The following is an 18432-nucleotide window of genomic DNA, read 5'->3' as shown; positions in this document are numbered from 1 at the left end:
AGATACTATCCTAATACTACCATCAAACTCATAAGGTATAATGTTTTCAACACTCCAAAAAGTTCCCTCTTGCTTTTTTGAGGTCAGCCCTTACACTACTTGGGCCTGTGATAATGGGCTACCATCTATCCTTCTAATTTTGTCTTTCCTAGAAAGTCTGATAAATGTTATTATGTACCATATGGTTTTTGTAACTGGATTCTTTCACATAGTAGAATACTTTTGAGATGGACCCATGTTTTTGGTAAACCTGTAATTTATTCCTTTAATTTCTGAATGATATCCATTTTATGGATACTGTATACTTTGGTTATAGGTTCAGCAATTAATAGACATTTGGATTCTCTCCACTTTTGAATAATATTGCTATGAACAGTTGAGTACAAGTCTTTGTATGGACATATGTTTTTATTTCTCTTAGCATATATTCAGGAGTAAATTACTGGCTACATGGTAAGTATATACTTCACTTTATAAATAAATGCCCAAATGTTTTTACAACACAGTCGTAATATTTTGCATTTGTACCAGCAATGTATAAGAATGCCAGTTGCCTCACAACCTTTACCTTAACAAAACTTAGTACTGTTAGGTTTTTAATTTTAGCCATTTAACAAGTATGTAGTGGTTTTAGTTTTTATTTTCCCAAAGAGTAATGATATTGAACAACTTTTTAGTGATCATACCTTCTGCATATCTTCCTTGGTAGAATGGTCAAAGTTTCACCTATTTTTACTTATTGAATTTTTTTCTTCCTCTTCTTAATTTTTTATATAGGCACTCCAAGTTTATTGCAGCATTATTTTTGTTCACTTGTTTCAAGTTTTTATTGAATTTCTTGTTAGTTAACATATAGCCTAATACCAGTCTCAGGAGTAGAATTTAGTGATTCATCATTTACATATATTATTCAGTGCTCATCACAAGTGCACTCCTTAATACCCATCACCCATCTAGCTCATCCCTCAGTTTATTCTCTATAGGTAAGTCGCTTATAGTGTGCTTCCCTATCTTTTTTCCCCTTCTCCTCTGTTCATCTATTTTGTTTCTCAAATTTCATGTTTGAGTGAAATCATATAGTTGTCTTTCTCTGGCTGACTTATTTTGCTTTATGTAATACACTCTGGATCTATCCACATCATTAAAAATGGCAAGATTTCATTCTTTTGATGGCTGAGCAAAATTTCATTGTATATGATCTTCTTTGTCCATTCATCAGTTCAAGGACATTTGGGCTTTTTCCATAATCTGGCTATAGTTGATAAGTCCTTTATATATTCTTGATACAACTCTTTATGAACTATGAGTATTTCTTTTTTTTAATATTTTATTTATTTATTCATGAGAAACACAGAGAGAGAGAGAGAGAGAGAGAGAGAGAGGCAGAGACACAGGCAGAGGGAGAAGCAGGCTCCATGTAGGGAGCCCTAAGCGGGACTCGATCCCAGTTCTCCAGGATCAGGCCCTGGGCTAAAGGCGGCACTAAACCGCTGAGCCACCCAGGCTGCCCAAACTATGAGTATTTCAAATATAATCTTCCAGTAAAAGGCTGGGCTACTTATGTTCAAAACATTGTCTTTTGAGGAAAAAAATAGGTTTTTTTTCATCATCATTTAATGGCTGTATAATATAATGGAGCATATTATCACAAAACATTTGACTGCCCCCCCAAAGATGAATATTTGGATTGTTTTTGCTAGTTTTTTTATATTATATAATTTCTTGTATTGTAAATTGAAAGATATAAGATGGTTGGGTAAATTGTTATGCATTTTATATTTTGGGTTTTTTGTGGTTTTATTTTTTTAATAAATTTTTTTTTATTGGAATTCAATTTGCCAACATATAGCTTATCACCCAGTGCTCATCCCATCAAGTGCCCCCCTCAGTGTCTGTCACCCAGTCACCCCAACCCCCCGCCCACCTCCCTTTCCACCACCCCTTGTTCCTTTCCCAGAGTTAGGAGTCTCTCATTTCTCTCACCCTCTCTGATATTTTCACTCATTTTCTCTCCTTTCCCCTTTATTCCCTTTCACTATTTTTTATATTCCCCAAATTAATGAGACCATATAATGTTTGTCCTTCTCCAATTCACTTACTTCACTCAGCATAATACCCTCCAGTTCCATCCACGTTGAAGCACATTGTGGGTATTCATCGTTTCTAATGGCTAAGTAATGTTTCCTTGCATACATAAACCACAGCTTCTTTATCCATTCATCTTTCGATGGACACTGAGACTCCTTCCACAGTTTGGCTATTGTGGACATTGCTGCTAGAAACATCGTGGTGCAGGTATCCTGCCATTTCACTGCATCTGTATCTTTGGGGTAAATCCCCAAGAGTACAATTTCTGGGTTGTTGGGCAGTTCTATTTTTAACTCTTTGAGGAACCTCCACACAGTTTTCCAAAGTGGCTACACCAGTTCACATTCCCACCAACAGTGCAAGAGGGTTCCCCTTTCTCCACATCGTCTCCAACATTTGTGGTTTCCTGCCTGCCTTAATTTTCCCCATTCTCACTAGTGTGAGGTGGTATCTCATGTGGTTTTGATTAGTATCTCCCTGATGGCCAGTGATTCAGAGCATTTTCTCTTGTGCTTGTTGGCCATGTCTATGTCTTCCTCTGTGAGATTTCTGTTCATGTCTTTTGCCCATTTCATGATCGGATTGTTTGCCTCTTTGCTGTTGAGTTTAATAAGTTCTATATAGATCTTGGATACTAGCCCTTTATCTGATATGTCATTTGCAAATATCCTCTACCATTCTGTAGGTTGTCTTTTAGTTTTGTTGACTGTTTCTTTTGCTGTGCAGAAGCTTTTCATCTTGATGAAGTCCCAATAGTTCATTTTTGCTTTTGTTTCCCTTGCCTTCCGAGATGTATCTTGCAAGAGGTTGCTATGACCAAGTTCAAAAAGGGTGTTGCCTGTGTTCTTCTCTAGGATTTTGATGGATTCTTGTCACACATTTAGATCTTTCATCCATTTTAAGTTTATCTTTGTGTATGGTGTTAGAGAATGGTCTAGTTTCATTCTTCTGCATGTGGATGTCCAATTTTCCCAGCACTATTTATTGAAGAGCCTGTCCTTTTTCCAGTGGATAGTCTTTCCGGCTTTGTCGAATATTAGTTGACCATAGAGATGAGGGCGCATTTCTGGATTCTCTATTCTGTTCCATTGAGCTATGTGTCTGTTTTTGTGCCAGTACCACACTGTCTTGATGATCACAGCTTTGCAGTACAACCTGAAATATGGCATTGTGATGCCCCCAGATATGGTTTTCTTTTTTAATATTCCCCTGGCTATTTGGGGTCTTCTCTGATTCCACATAAATCTTAAGATGATTTGTCCCAACTTTCTGAAGAAAGTCCATGGTATTTTGATAGGGATTGCATTAAACGTGTAAATTGCCCTGGGTAGCATTGACATTTTCACAATATTAATTCTTCCAATCCATGAGCATGGAATATTTTTCCATCTCTTTGTGTCTTCCTCAATTTCTTCAGAAGTGTTCTGTAGTTTTTAGGGTATAGATCCTTTACCTCTTTGGTTAGGCTTATTCCTAGGTATCTTATGCTTTTGGGTGCAATTGTAAATGGGATTGATTCCTTAATTTCTTTTTCTTCAGTTTCATTGTTAGTCTATAGAAATGCCACTGACTTCTGGTCATTGATTTTGTATACTGCCACACTGCCGAATTGCTATATGAGTTCTAGCAATCTTGGGGTGGAGTCCTTTGGGTTTTCGATGTACAGTATCATGTCATCTGCAAAGAGGGAGCGTTTGATTTCTTCTTTGCCAATTTGAATACCTTTTATTTCTTTTTGTTGCCTGCTTGCTGAGGCTAGGAGTTCTAGTACTTTGTTGAATAGCAGTGGTGAGAGTGGACATCCTTGTCGTGTTCCTTATCTTAGGGGAAAGGCTCCCAGTGTTTCTCCATTGAGAATGATATTTGCTGGGGATATTTGTAAATGGCTTTTTTGTAGATGCTGAGGAATGTTCCCTCTATCCCTATACTCTGAAGAGTTTTGATCAGAAATGGATGCTGTATTTTGTCAAATGTTTTCTCTGAATCTATTGAGAGGATCATATGGTTCTTGTTTTTTCTCTTGCTGATATGATCAATCACATTGATTGCTTTATGAGTGTTGAACCAGCCTTGCATCCCAGGGATAAATCTCACTTGGTCATGGTGAATAATCTTCTTAATGTACTGTTGGATCCTATTGGCTAGTATCTTGTTGAGAATTTTTGCATCTGTGTTCATCAGGGATATTGGTCTATAATTCTCCTTTTTGGTGGGGTCTTTGTCTGGTTTTGGAATTAAGGTGATGCTGGCCTCATAAAAAAAATGTTTGGAAGTACTCCATCCCTTTCTATCTTTCCGAACAGCTTTAGTAGAATAGGTATGGTTTCTTCTTTAAACGTTTGATAGAATTCCCCTGGGAAGCCATCTGGCCCTGGACTTTTGTGTCTGTGGAGGTTTTTGATGACTGCTTCAATTTCCTCCCTGGTTACTGGCCTGTTCAGGTTTTCTATTTCTTCCTATTCCAGTTTTGGTAGTTTGTGGCTTTCCAGAATGCATCCATTTCTTCTAGATTGCCTAATTTATTGGCGTAGAGCTGCTCATAATACGTTTTTAAAATTGTTAGTATTTCCTAGGTATTGGTGGTGATCTCTCCTTTTTCATTCAGGATTTTATTAATTAGAGTCTTTTTCTTTTGTTTATAATGAGGCAGGCCAATGGTTTATCTATCTTATTAATTCGTTCAAAGAACCAACTCCTGGTTTTGTTGATCTGTTCCACAGTTCTTCTGGTCTCTATTTCATTGATTTCTGCTCAGATCTTTATTAACTCTCTTCTTCTGCTGGTGCTAAGTTTTATTTGCTGTTCTTTCTCCAATTCCTTTAGGTGGAAGGTTAGCTTTTGTATTTGAGTTTTTTTCCAGTTTTTTGAGGGATGTTTGTATTGCAATGTATTTCCCTCTCAGGACTGCTTTTGCTGTATCCCAAAGATTTTGAACAGTTGTATCTTCATTCTCATTAGTTTCCACGAATCTTTTTAATTATTCTCTAATTTCCTGGTTGAGCCTTTCATCTTTTGGCAGGATGGTCCTTAACCTCCATGTGTTTGAATTTCTTCCAAATTTCTTCTTGTGATTGAGTTCATAGCATTATGAATTATAGCTTCAAAGCATTATGGTCCATAAATATGCAGGGGAGAATCCCAGTCTTTTGGTATTGGATGAGACCTGATTTGTGACCCAGTATGTGGTCTATTCTAGACAAAGTTTGATGTGCACTTCAGAAGAATGTGTATTCAGTTGCGTTTGGATGTAAAGTTCTTAAATATCTGTGAAGTCCATCTGGTCCAGTGTATCATTTAAAGGTCTTGTTTCTTTGGAGATGTTGTGCTTAGAATATCTGTCATTTACAGAAAGTGCTTTGTTGAAGCTCCCAGTAAGTGTATTATTATCTAAATATGTCTTAACTTTGGTTATTATTTGATTGATATACTCAGCATCTCCCACATTAGGGGCATACATATTCATGATTGTTAGGTCCTCTTGTTAGATAGATCCTTTAAATATGATATAGTGTCCCTCTTCATCTCTTACTACAGTCTTTGGGATAAACTTTAATTTATCTGACATGAGAATGGTTACCCCTGCTTTCTTTTGAGGACCATTTGAATGGTAAATTGCTCTCCACCTTTCATTTTTAGGCTGTACGTGTCCTTAGGTCCTCCTTTACAGAGTCCCCCTTAATATTTCTTGCAGAGCTGGCTTGGTGGTCACATATTCTTTCAGTTTCTGCCTATCTTGGAAGCTCTTTATCTCTCCTATTCTGAATGAGAGCCTTGCTGAATAAAGTATTCTTGGCTACATGTTCTTCTCATTTAAGACCCTGAATATATCCTGCCAGCCCTTTCTGGCCTGCCAGGTCTCTGTGGAGAAGTCTGCTGTTAATCTAATACTTTTCCCCATATAAGTTAGGGATCTCTTGTCTCTTGCTGCTTTAAGGATTTTCTCTTTATCTTTGAAATTTGCAAGTTTCACTATTAAATGTTGAGGTGTTGAAAGGTTTTTATTGATTTTAGGGGGGATCTCTCTATCTCCTGGATCTGAATGCCTGTTTCCCTCCCCACGTTAGGGAACTTCTCAGCTATGATTTATTCAAATATGCTTTCTGGGCCTCTGTCCCTTTCAGCACCCTCTGGAACCCCAATTTAACGTAGGTTTTTCCTTTTGAGGCTGTCATTTATTTCCCTTAACCTTTCCTCATGATCTTTTGTTTTCCTCTTTTTTTCTCAGCTTCCTTCCTTGTCATCAACTTGTCTTCTATGTCACTCACTCTTTCTTCTATCTCATTGACCCTCATTGTTAGGACCTCCAATTTGGATTGCATCTCATTTAATTGATTTTTAATTTTGGCCTGATTAGATCTAAATTCTGCAGTCACGAAGTCATTTGAATCCTTTATGCTTTTTTCCAGAGCCACCAGTAGCTTTATAATTGTGCTTCTGAATTGGCTTTCTGACATCGAATTGTAATACAAATTCTGTAACTCTGTGGGAGAGAGGACTGTTTCTGATTCTTTCTTTTGTGATGAGTTCTTCCTTGCCATTTTGCTCAGTGCAGAGTAGCTAAAAACAAGTACTGGAAAAAGGAGGAAAAAAAGAAAAAGGGAAAAAACAAAGAAAGAACAAAAAACAAAACAAAAACCAAATAAACAAGGAGGGGTATCCTCTGGTTCTATATACTGTAAATCCCTTGGCTTCCCCTGGAGCTTTCCAGCGCTGCTGGTAAAGAACTTGCTCTTCCTCTGTCCTTCAGCTGGTCTTCTGGGGGAGGGGCCTGCTGTGCTGATTCTCAGGTGTGTGCACCTGGGGGAGCTGCCCCTCCCCCTGCCAGGTGCACAGCTCAGTGGGAGCTGTTTATCCTGTGAGGCCCCTATTCCCTGCAGCCCCACTGTGTCCCAGGCACAGGGTGACACCAGGAGGAAGAACCCCACTGTTGGGAGCCAGCTCCCCAGCCCTGGAGTCAGCTCCCACAGGAGCTACTGCAGCTCCCAGTCGGCAGGGGCCTGGATGCTCCGGGGCTGGGGGGCACTGATCTGCAGATCTCAGGGCCACTCGACAGCAGGAACATCCTCGCTGTCCTGGGCCCTTTCTGGCCTCCACCTGTCCGGGGGGGAGCGCAGGTTCCTGGGCTGTGCCCCTGCACCCTGGGATCCGGGGCCTGCGCTGCTGGAATGGTGCTCCCGGGGGCCTCTCAGCCCCCTCTGTGCGGAGCCACTGCCTGAGCTGCTCCGAGACCCCATCGGGCAGGCCTCCAGCCCTTTACCGCACTCTGGGGATGGTGTGGGCACGCTCTCCCCCAGGGAACTCTTCCTCTGTTAGTGACCTCGGGAACCTGGGGACTCCACTGCCCCTCCTGGGATCCTGCCCGGGTTCCCAGTGAGCGCCTTTCCATCAGGGAAGATTGTTAAAGTTCTTGCTTCTCTGGGGCTGGGCTTTCCTGTCCTGGATGCTCTTGTTCCCCGGCCTTAGCCCGGCTCCTCAAGGGGGTCCCTCCCCCACTGGATTCTATTTATGTATTGATGTATTGATGTATTTATGTATTTATGTATGTATTTATTTATTTTCCATCTTCCTACTTTGTTAGAAGCACAAACTCTTTTCTCCGTAGCATTCCAGCTGTTTTCTCTTTAAATCCCAGGCCAAATTCATAGGTATTCAGGATGATTTGAAAGTTATCTAGGTCAGTTGGTGGGGACAGGTGGCTTCGGGACCCTACTCTTCCACCATCTTGCCCCGCCTCCCAAAAAATGGTTTTTAATTTTACTGAATCTTTAAGTACATATTTATTAGTCATCTAATTGCACTGCCTAGGATAAGAAGTATTACACGTGTCTCTCCTTGCCCTCTTTCCAATCTTTAGGAGAAAGCATACAGTTTTTCGCTGTTAAGAATGATCTTAATCACAAGTTTTTGTAGATGTTCTTTATTTGATTGAGAAATTTCCTTTCTGTGTTTAGATAGCTGAAAGTTTTTATATAAATGGATGGCATTTTTTCAAATGCTCTTTCTGCATTGTTGATGATTGTTTTTTAAGTTTCCAGGTTTTTTGTGTGGTTTCATAACAGAGTAGCAGAGTGATGCTAGATAGCTTCCTGGATGGAATTAAGTATTGTCCTCTCATCTTTGATATTTTGAAAGATTTTGTGTGAAATTGGGATGGTTTCTGCCAAAATCTTGTATAATTCACAAGTCAAGCTCTCTAGACATGAGAGTATTTAAGATAGGACATTCACTTCTTGAGTAAGCTTTGATAATTTGTGTGTTTTAAGGAATTCACCATTTTCTCTAATTTGTTGCATGTATTGACATAAGTTTTTTGTAATATCCCATTATTATACTTTTAATACCTGTAGGATCTATAATGAAGTAATTTCTCTCATCCCTTCATGGTAATTTGTTTTTTGTCTGCCTGCTTGCCATCCTCTTTTTCTCCCCTCCTTCCTTCTTGTTTCAACTCTCTGGCCAGAGTTTCATCAATTTAATTATCATTTCGGAAAAAAAATTAGCTTTAGAATTCATTGATTCCTATTTTCCTCTTTTCTGTTTCTGATTTCTGCTATTCTCTATATTATTTACTGCCTCCTTGTTTTGGATTTAATTTTCCCTTCTGTTTCAAGTTCATTAAGATAGAAGCTTAGATCAGATGACACCTTTCTTCTTCACTAAATATAATCTTTCCTAAGTTCAGCTTTTGTTGCTTTTCATATTTAATTAATTCATATATTATAGTTTTTAGTATAATTGCAGAGTTCACAGAGCTGTGCAATCATTCCATAATCCATGTTTAGAACATTTCATCACACCAGAGAGAAACACCATGCCCATTTGCAATGACTTTACATTATCCATCTACTCTAGCAGTAAGTAACAGCTAATCTACTTTCTATAGATTTGCCTATTTTAGAAATTTTACCTAAATGTAATCATACAGTGTATCTTTTTTGTGCATGGCTTCTTTAACTTTGCACAATGTTTTCAAGGTTCATCCTCATTTTAGCAACAACATGTAACAACACCTCACTCCATTTTATTGCCAAATAATATTCCACTGTATGGCATACTCCAAAACTCCTTGCAGTTGCTCTTTCTGCTCAGGCACCAGTAGTCAGTTATGGCAGCCAGGGGACCCTGGGCAATTTTCTGACCCATACCTGGCCAAAAAAGTTGGTTCTTAACCATGAGATATCAGGCTATATTTGGAGCTGGGTAGCAGAGTCAGAAAGGAAGTTATAATCAGGTGAAAACTCTCTTCATGCTTTTCATCTGTAATGATGGGTCTATTGTATTTTAATTTATATATCATCTGTATGAATAAGAATGGATAAATTAGAGCTGTGCCTATCTTTCATTGTGTTAAGAAATTTTAAAATGATGACAAACCTAACCGATCGTGATTTGTTTTTATTTGTAGTTTTCTGCTTATTAGATTAATATATGAGCATTAAAATATGTACAGATTCATGTATGTGTATATTTTAAATCAAAATTCACAGGTTTTTAATTTTTTATTTATTTTTAATGATTTTATTTATTCATTTATGAGAAACACAGAGACACAGGCAGAAGCAGGCTTCCTGTGCGGAGCCTGATGTGGGACTTGATCCCAGGATTCCAGGATCACACCCTGAGCCCAAGGCTTATGCTCAACCACTGAGCCACCCAGGCATCCCCAAATTCACAGTTTTATTAAGGGTTACCTCAACTTGTGTTTGCTAACTAGAGTAGTCGTATTTTTTTATTTGTCCAGATGCCATGGAAACTGCTAAGTTCTCTTGAATTGCATACAGCACTGTCTTATCTAAAAAGTTAAAAATATTAAGTATGACATTTGTGATAAACTTCTCATAATATGTATCTCTAAACAATTAATAAATAATTATAACATCTGTATATTCCACTGAGTGAATCCAAAACTCAGAATTATTTTCACAATTATCATGAGTCACGGTAACAATTTATTCTAGAAGATATAAGCTACCAGGGGTCTATGTGGACTTAAAAGACATAATATGTAGTTGCAATATATACACTGATTTGGGTCCTAAGTCACACATACAATTATCAAAACAAAGAAACAAATAAATGAGCAGCTAAAAATGTTTATGAGATACTCAAATACATATAAGTGCTTACTGAATAGTTGATAATATTAAGAAATTATTATTGATTTTCAGATGTGATAATAGTGTTTTAGTCATGTTGTATTTTATAAAGTGTCCACGGTTTTAGGAATGCATGTAAGAACTTTTATAGGTAAAATGCTATGATGTCTAGTATTGCTTCAAATACTTTGTGATGGGGCAGCCCGGGTGGCTCGGTGGTTTAGCGCTACCTTCGGCCCAGGTTGTGGTCCTGAAGGCCTGGGATCGAGTCCCATGTCCGTCTCCCTGCGTGGAGCCTGCTTCTCCCTCTGCCTGTGTCTCTGCCCCTCTCTCTCTTGCTCTGTGTCTCTCATGAATAAATCAATAAAATCTTAAAAAAAAAAACAAAACTTTGCGATGGAAGTAGGTCAGGTTATAGATAAAACAATTTCACCACATATCAATTATAGAAAGTAGATGATGGGTATGTCCAGTTAGTCCTTTTATCTTCTCTACTTTTTTTGTATATTAAAAATATCCTAAATAAACACATTTTTAAACATTTTATACATTTCTAAGAGTGTGAGGGTTCAAAGGAATGTAGCATCAGCATTTACCTACTAAGAGTTGAAATTACTAATCCCTGATGAAAAATACGTTCTAGTTATATATGCACTATACAATCATATAAGCTATTCCTGATATGTGTACCATGAATAAATATCCTATAATGAATACATATGTTTACTGAATCTGATCTGAATTCTACTCTTTAACTTCATTTGTAGTAGATCCTTTCATTTATAATATATTGTTGACCCTTGAATAACATAAGTTTGAACTGTGTGGGCCCACTTACAGGTGGATTTTTTTCAGTAAGTACTGTACAGTGGGGCACCTGGGTGGCTCAGCGGTTGAGCATCTGCCTTCAGCTCAGTTGGTAATCCTGGGGTCCTGGGATCGAGTCCCACATCAGGCTCCCTGCAGGGAGTCTGCTTCTTCCTCTGCCTATGTCTTGCCTCTCTGTGTGTGTCTTTCATGAAAAAATAAATAAAATCTTTATAAATAAATAATAAATAAATATTGTACAGTATTGTCAATATATTTTGTCTCCTTTTTAATTTTCTTAGTAAAATTTTCTTTTCTTTAGTCTACTTCATTGTAAGAATATAGTACTAATATGTATAACATACAGAACCTGTGTTAATGGACTATTTATGTTATTGGTAAGGCTTCCATTCAACTATGAGCTAATAGTAGTTAAATGTTAGGGAGTCAAAAGTTGTAGATGGATTTTCGATTGTGTTGTGGGGGTTGGTGCCCTAACGCCTGTGTTGTTTAAGGTCAGCAATAACAGCAAGTGTTCTACAATGAGAATAAAGTGAGGTTAAATAATTGTGCTAATACGCTTAATTCTGACTAGCACAAGAAACACATTGTCCTTTGGGTGTTTCTGAAGATTTCAGTGGTCCAAAATGATGAGTAAAACTATCATGCTTTTTAGCTTTGTAGTTTTCTATGTTATCTGAAAACTTTCAAAAATATAGGATTGTTTATTGAGTCTATCAAGTGCAAACATTGGCTCGTGAATCAGGTATATTTTCATCCTCAGAACATAGATATGTAAAGGAAAGCCTAGACTCCTCTACTTTCAAGTCTGAGAAATGCACAGCATTTCAGGGGAAACTCTTAGTTTGCTCTTAGCAGTGTGGGCAGGAGCACTCTTCCTGACAAACTTAATGTCATGAGGTACATAACTCTTAATTACAAAAAATCATCATGGAGTTAAAAACCTACAGGGAAATTAAAAGACCTGCAGCAGAAAACCCTGATAGGGACCTACTTTACACAAATTAAATTGACTTATGTTACCCAAACAGTCCTGATGATTTGGATAGTCTATCTTTTTAGTATAGCAGACTAGCTGTAACTATATAGTTCATTAGCTTAGGAGATATAGGCATGTTCAAATTGAAAAAAGTGCAAAGAGTAGCTGATTAAGAGATTTAAAAAATAATGGTGGATTGACATAAGTTTAATTAGACTGTGAATTTCTTGAAAAAAAATTTTATAAATGTACACTCTTTCTCTTCCCAATTTTTTTCAAGTTTTTTTTAACCTAGTGTTAAATATTTAGAAATAAATTTTCCCCCCAACTCAATGAACGAAGCTTCCATTTGGCATCAAAAGGGTACAAATGATAATGCAATACAATAATACAAATACAAATACAAATACAAATAATATTTTGTATTAAAGTCACAAAAGAAAGTGAAAAGTTAGTGGCCTTTTGACACGCATTTTGTTCACATTATCAAATTAATCTTGTGGATTTGGATACAATTAGAATGCAATTCCTGATCACTTGGCATGCTGAGAGGGATATATAAATCTAAGTAATAGTCTATTCATTAAGAAAACAGCACATATGTACCACATTTATGCATCATAGGAAAATTGAACTATTAGGGGAAAGAGAGAAAAAATAATATTCACCATAGGACTTAGGACAAGGAAGGATGTGAATTTTAGTACTAAAATTTTATCAGGGTAACATGAACAAAATAAATGTGACTCAAGGTTGATGGATAGAAGACCTAGGTATTTATGGGACTCTATGAATTTTGAGAATATGTCTCTTACCAATTATTTTGACCATTAAAGGACCATTAAGCAACTGTACCCACCTAATATTAATAAGTGATAAAATATATTTTAAAAATATAAAGGATTGAAGAGAAGAATGCGGGTCTTGTATATTTTTAAGATTTATTTATTTATTTTAGAGAGAGAGAGTGTACTAGTATGTGAGTGGTGGGGAGAGGCAGAGGGAGAGAACCTTTAACCTGCTCTTCAGTGCAGAGCCTAAAAGTGGGGGTGAGGGAGAGAGAGCTCAATCTAGACCCTGAGATCACTACTTGAGCCAAATTCAAGATTCAGTCACCAAACCAATGGAGCCACCCAGGCGCCCCAACTGTGAGTTAACTTTAAAAAGGTGGATTCAAGTCCTGGAAAGTTGTAGGTATTGGTCTTAAGGGAGAGTCAATTCCACCAAGCTGCTTATAGAAACTTAGTGACAAAATTCATTATTAAAGAAAGAATATATGAATGAGAAGCATAGAATGGTTGAGAATCAAGTTGTTTGTGACAAATTGTAGAGATGGGCTAGAAATTTCCTGAAATGCCTGAAATGTTTTTCTTCATAATGTCCACTCAGTGTCATAATCATTCTTAAAGGCCAGGTGATAGATATCACTACATCTATGAAGCATTTGCTTTATTCTCCAAAGGCTTATTTTATGCTCCCCCTGTAGTATTTACATTATTGTTCTTCCCCCTTTGGGTTACTATTTGTTCATACCTTTTCCTTGCCCCAGACTATGAGCTTTTCAAGTTTGGAAACATCCATTTAAACCCTCCCTACCACAAAAACACATACACAATAGCATTATATCTAGGAAAGCATAATCCCTAGTAACATAGATACTTGCTGAATACATTTTAAAATTAAATGATGGTATATTTGAAAATTTAATTTTAAGAGATAAGGACAAGATAACAAAGTTTTACTTGATTTTTGTACCCAACATAATTACTGATTTTGGAAGCCTCTGAATATTTTCCCCAAAACATTATGCCTGAATGTTACTGGACAGATTATTGCTTCCCCATCAATAATTACAAATAGCTAAAATAGTGTATCCTATCCTTATCCACACTTTAAATTAAGGCTATTCACCTGCAACTGAACAACGTAAATAAAAATTAGAGTTACATAATTTCTGAGATTTTGTTTAGATACCTACATAGTGAGAGCCACATTATTAATTATGAGATGATAAATATCTAACTTCTTTTTTTAATTTTCTAATTTTTAAATTTTTTATTATTGTTTTTTTTTATTGATTTTTTTATTGGAGTTCAATTAGCCAACACATAGCATATCACCCAGTGCTCATCCCATCAAATTCTCCCCTCAGTGCCTGTCACCCATTCACCCCAACCCCCACCCACCTCCCTTTCTACCACCCCTTGTTCATTTCCCAGAGTTAGGAGTCTCTCATGTTCTCTCACCCTCACTGATATTTTCACTCATTTTCTCTCCTTTCCCCTTTATTCCCTTTCACTATTTTTTATATTCCCCAAATTAATGAGACCATATAATGTTTGCCCTTCTCACATGGTGGGTATTCATCATTTCTAATGTCTGAATAATACTCCATTGTATACATAGACCACATCTTCTTTATCCATTCATCTTTCGATAGACACCGAGGCTCCTTCCACAGTTTGGCTATTGTGGACATTGCTGCTATAAACATCGGGGTGCAAGTGTCCCGACGTTTCACTGCATCTGTATCTTTGGGGTAAATCCCCAGCAGTGCAATTGCTGGGTCGTAGGGCAGATCTATTTTTAACTCTTTGAGGACCCGCCACACAGTTTTCCAGAGTGGCTGTACCAGTTCACATTCCCACCAACAGTGCAAGAGGGTTCCCTTTCTCCACATCCTCTCCAACATTTGTGGTTTCCTGTCTTGTTCATGTTCACCATTCTCACTGGTATGAGGTGGTATCTCATGGTGGTTTAGATTTGTATTTCCCTGATGGCCAGTGATGCTGAGCATTTGTCATGTGCTTGTTGGCCATGTCTATGTCCTGAGATTTCTGTTCATGTCTTTTGCCCATTTCATGATTGGATTGTTTGTTTCTTTGCTGTTGAGTTTAATAAGTTCTATATAGATCTTGGATACTAGCCCTTTATCTGATAGGTCATTTGCAAATATCTTCTCCCATTCTGTAGGTTGTCTTTTAGTTTTGTTGACTGTTTCTTTTGCTGTGCAGAAGCTTTTTATTTTGATTAAGTCCCAATAATTCATGTTTGATTTTGTTTCCCTTGCCTTCCTAGATGTATCTTGCAAGAAGTTGCTGTAGCCAAGTTCAAAAAGGGTGTTGTCTATGTTCTCCTCTAGGATTTTGATGGAATCTTGTCTCACATTTAGATCTTTCATCCATTTTGAGTTTATCTTTGTGTATGGTGTAAGAGAATGGTCTAGTTTCATTCTTCTGCATGTGGCTGTCCAATTTTCCCAGCACCATTTATTGAAGAGACTGTCCTTGTTCCAGTGGATAGTCTTTCCTACTTTGTCGAATATTAATTAACCATAGAGTTGAGGGCGCATTTCTGGATTCTCTACTCTGTCCCATTGATCTGTGTGTCTGTTTTTGTGCCAGTACCACACTGTCTTGATGATCACAGCTTTGTAGTACAACCTGAAATCTGGCATTGTGATATCCCAACTCTGGTTTTCTTTTTTAATATTCCCCTGGACTATTCAGGGTCTTTTCTGAATCTAACTTCTTTTGTATACAAAACCTTGCAGGACAACACACAAGTATTCCTTTAGTTAAAAGAAGCGTCTTATAACTTATCAGTATGATCTCTGTACTAAGTGCACTTTTGTAATTATGTTATCTAAGTAATAGTCTTTTTTCTCATGATATTGCAAATTCCTCAACAGTAAGAGATGTGATTAATATGTACAACCACCACCTACTCTAGTAGTATATACCCTAAAGTGTCTCATATTTCTTCATCTTTGCCACTACTTTCTCTTGATTTCTAGTTGATTTGAAGCAAGGTTTATATATTCAAAGGTATCTTTAGAGTCAAATCATACTCTTGATTTTTCTAGGCATAGCAAGACCAACATTTTTTTTTAAATTTTATTTATTCGTGAGAGACACAGAGAGAGAGAGAGAGACAGAGACACAGGCAGAGGGAGATGCAGGGAGCCTGATGTGGGACTTGATCCCTGTACTTCAAGATTACTCCCTGAGCAGTTGCTTAACCGCTGAGTCACCCAGGTATCCCGTCAAGACCAATATTTAATCATGTTTCTCTCATTTTTAATGACCCCACCTACAAGTATGCCTATTTTGCCCATCACCTAGTTCCACTTCCACTTTCTTTTTGAAGTCTTTCTCATTGATTTTCCTTGCATTAAAATTCTATATGTTTTATTACTTTCATTATTAAAAGTAGAACATAAGTTTTGTGATATGTTCAGTTATTTCCCCTCTTTATTGACCATATGAAAAATGTCATTCCTCCCCATAAAAAGCAGATACAAAGTAAGAGTAGTACCCTTAGCACTTAGATTGTCTATGACAGCTGACAAACAAGCTCTAGGAAAGTTTCACAGAGGAGGTCATAGCACATTACCATGGTAGACTCACTGGATGAGAAAGCTAATGCTAAAAATTATCTGTTAAGTCCTGTCTTCTTTCACTAGATCATAAGTACTTAGGGGACAAGGAGAACAAGGACTCTGTCTTTTTCATTTCCAGTCATCCATGAGTCATATAGTGCTTGGGCTACAAAAGGTATAGAAGACAAATTTGTCAAATAAAACTGTTGAACTAAGAAGAGGCAGGAACAGGTTGGAACAGGAAGGGGTTTGTCTGACATAAAAGGAGTATGACTGAGCACGTACTGCAAGCCAGTAAAGGACAGAGACTCATGAAAAAAGTGACGGCATTACACAATGCTACAGAAAATTAAAGTAAAATGAAAATAGAAAAAGAACTGGATTTTTGTGATTGTAGTTTGGATGCATTTTTACATGTTAATTGGCCATGTGTGTTTCTAAGTCTTTAAAATACATGTTTATGTTGCTCATCCATTTTCCTTCTCAGTTCTTGATTCTGTTTTTATTGATTTGTGGAAATCCTTTATATATTCTTGATATGAGTTCTTTGTTAATTGTGTCTATTTAAATATCCTTCCCAGTTCATAATCTTTAACTTTCCTGTCTTTAAGTGTGTTTCATTTTAATATGGTCAAATTTATGGAGCTTTTCTTTTACATCTTACTTATGAATTCCTTTCTCCATCAGGTCCAAAAATTATTCACCTACATTTTCTATGAGTTTTAAAGTATTATTTTTGCCAAACAAAACTTGATTCCATCTGGATTTGAATATATATATTTCTGTATCTCTATTTATGTATCTGTATATCTTGGGAATAAAATGATAAGAGTAAAACTGAAGAAATATATTAGTATTTAATTCAAATAATGTTTTAGAAATAAACTTCATCTGAGGTAAGTGAAGCTTGCACAATAAAGCAAATTCAAAATAAAAATAGTGAAGTTCAGATTAACACCAACTGGTGTTTATAAGACATAACAGAAAGTAAACATTTGGTTCTTTGTGTAATTTTGATCACAGAAACATATTTCCTGCACACTTGGAAGAAAATCAACTAACTTGTGAGTTGTTACTTAGAAAGAAGTACACAGTTTCTAAGGATGGGTTGTGCAGGCTAACGTGTTAAACTCAAGGATTAATGCCATTAATGACATGGAAATAAATGGTGGAAGAATAAAACTAATTTGAGAATGACTGTAGGCAGTTCTCTGACACAGATAGCCCCCAAAAGGCTAGTTAAAAATGTAAGTGGAGGCAAAAGATGGATTTGGATTTTGCATAGCTATGTATTTCTAAACATGAGTGTTTTTGAAATTCTGGGGCAGATTCTGTAGAGTAATTGGTTTTCCTGTTGACTCCAGATAGAGCAGTGACATTAACAAATCCAAAAGATGTATATCTAATTTGTTTTACTTGTTTACCAATTAGCCAGTTTGGATGTGTGAAGGAAAACATGATGAGGAAAAAAGCAAAGTCCATTCTCCGTCCTGATTTTTTTTAGGTGGCTTGCCTGGCTGGGAGAGAAAGAGCCCACTTTGATGGCATATGTCTTAGTTTCTTCTCCTGGCCATTCCCTTGGAGTCATGCTTGCTAGAAGTCAAGGATTATTGCAAAGAGACACATTTTTCCTCTTTCTCAATCGACTCCAAATTATTACAACACGATGTCATACTCAGGTGAGGATGAAGGTAAAAGACAGCACCTACTAAAAAGAAAAGTGCCATAAAGATCTGGTCTTTTATTTTATGCCCCTAATATTTATATAATATTGAATATAATTTCAAATATGTTTCTTTTTTTTTTAAGATTTTATTTATATATTCATGAGAGCCATAGAGAGAGAGGCAGAGACACAGGCAGAGGGAGAAGCAGGCTACCTGCAGGGAGCCTGATGAGAGACTCAATCCCAGGGCTCTGGGATCATGATGTGAGCCAAAGGCAGATGCTCAACCACTGAGCCACCCAGGTGCCCCTCAAATGTTTCTTAATATAAGGGTAGCCCCTAGCATAACAGAAGGAAGCTTTCAAATTTAAAGGCAATGTAGAGGGGAACCTTT

The sequence above is a fragment of the Canis lupus genome, chromosome 22 (genome assembly GCF_003254725.2).
Source record: "Canis lupus dingo isolate Sandy chromosome 22, ASM325472v2, whole genome shotgun sequence".
In the NCBI taxonomy this organism is placed as follows: Eukaryota; Metazoa; Chordata; class Mammalia; order Carnivora; family Canidae; genus Canis; species Canis lupus.
This window is presented reverse-complemented; position numbering follows the sequence as displayed.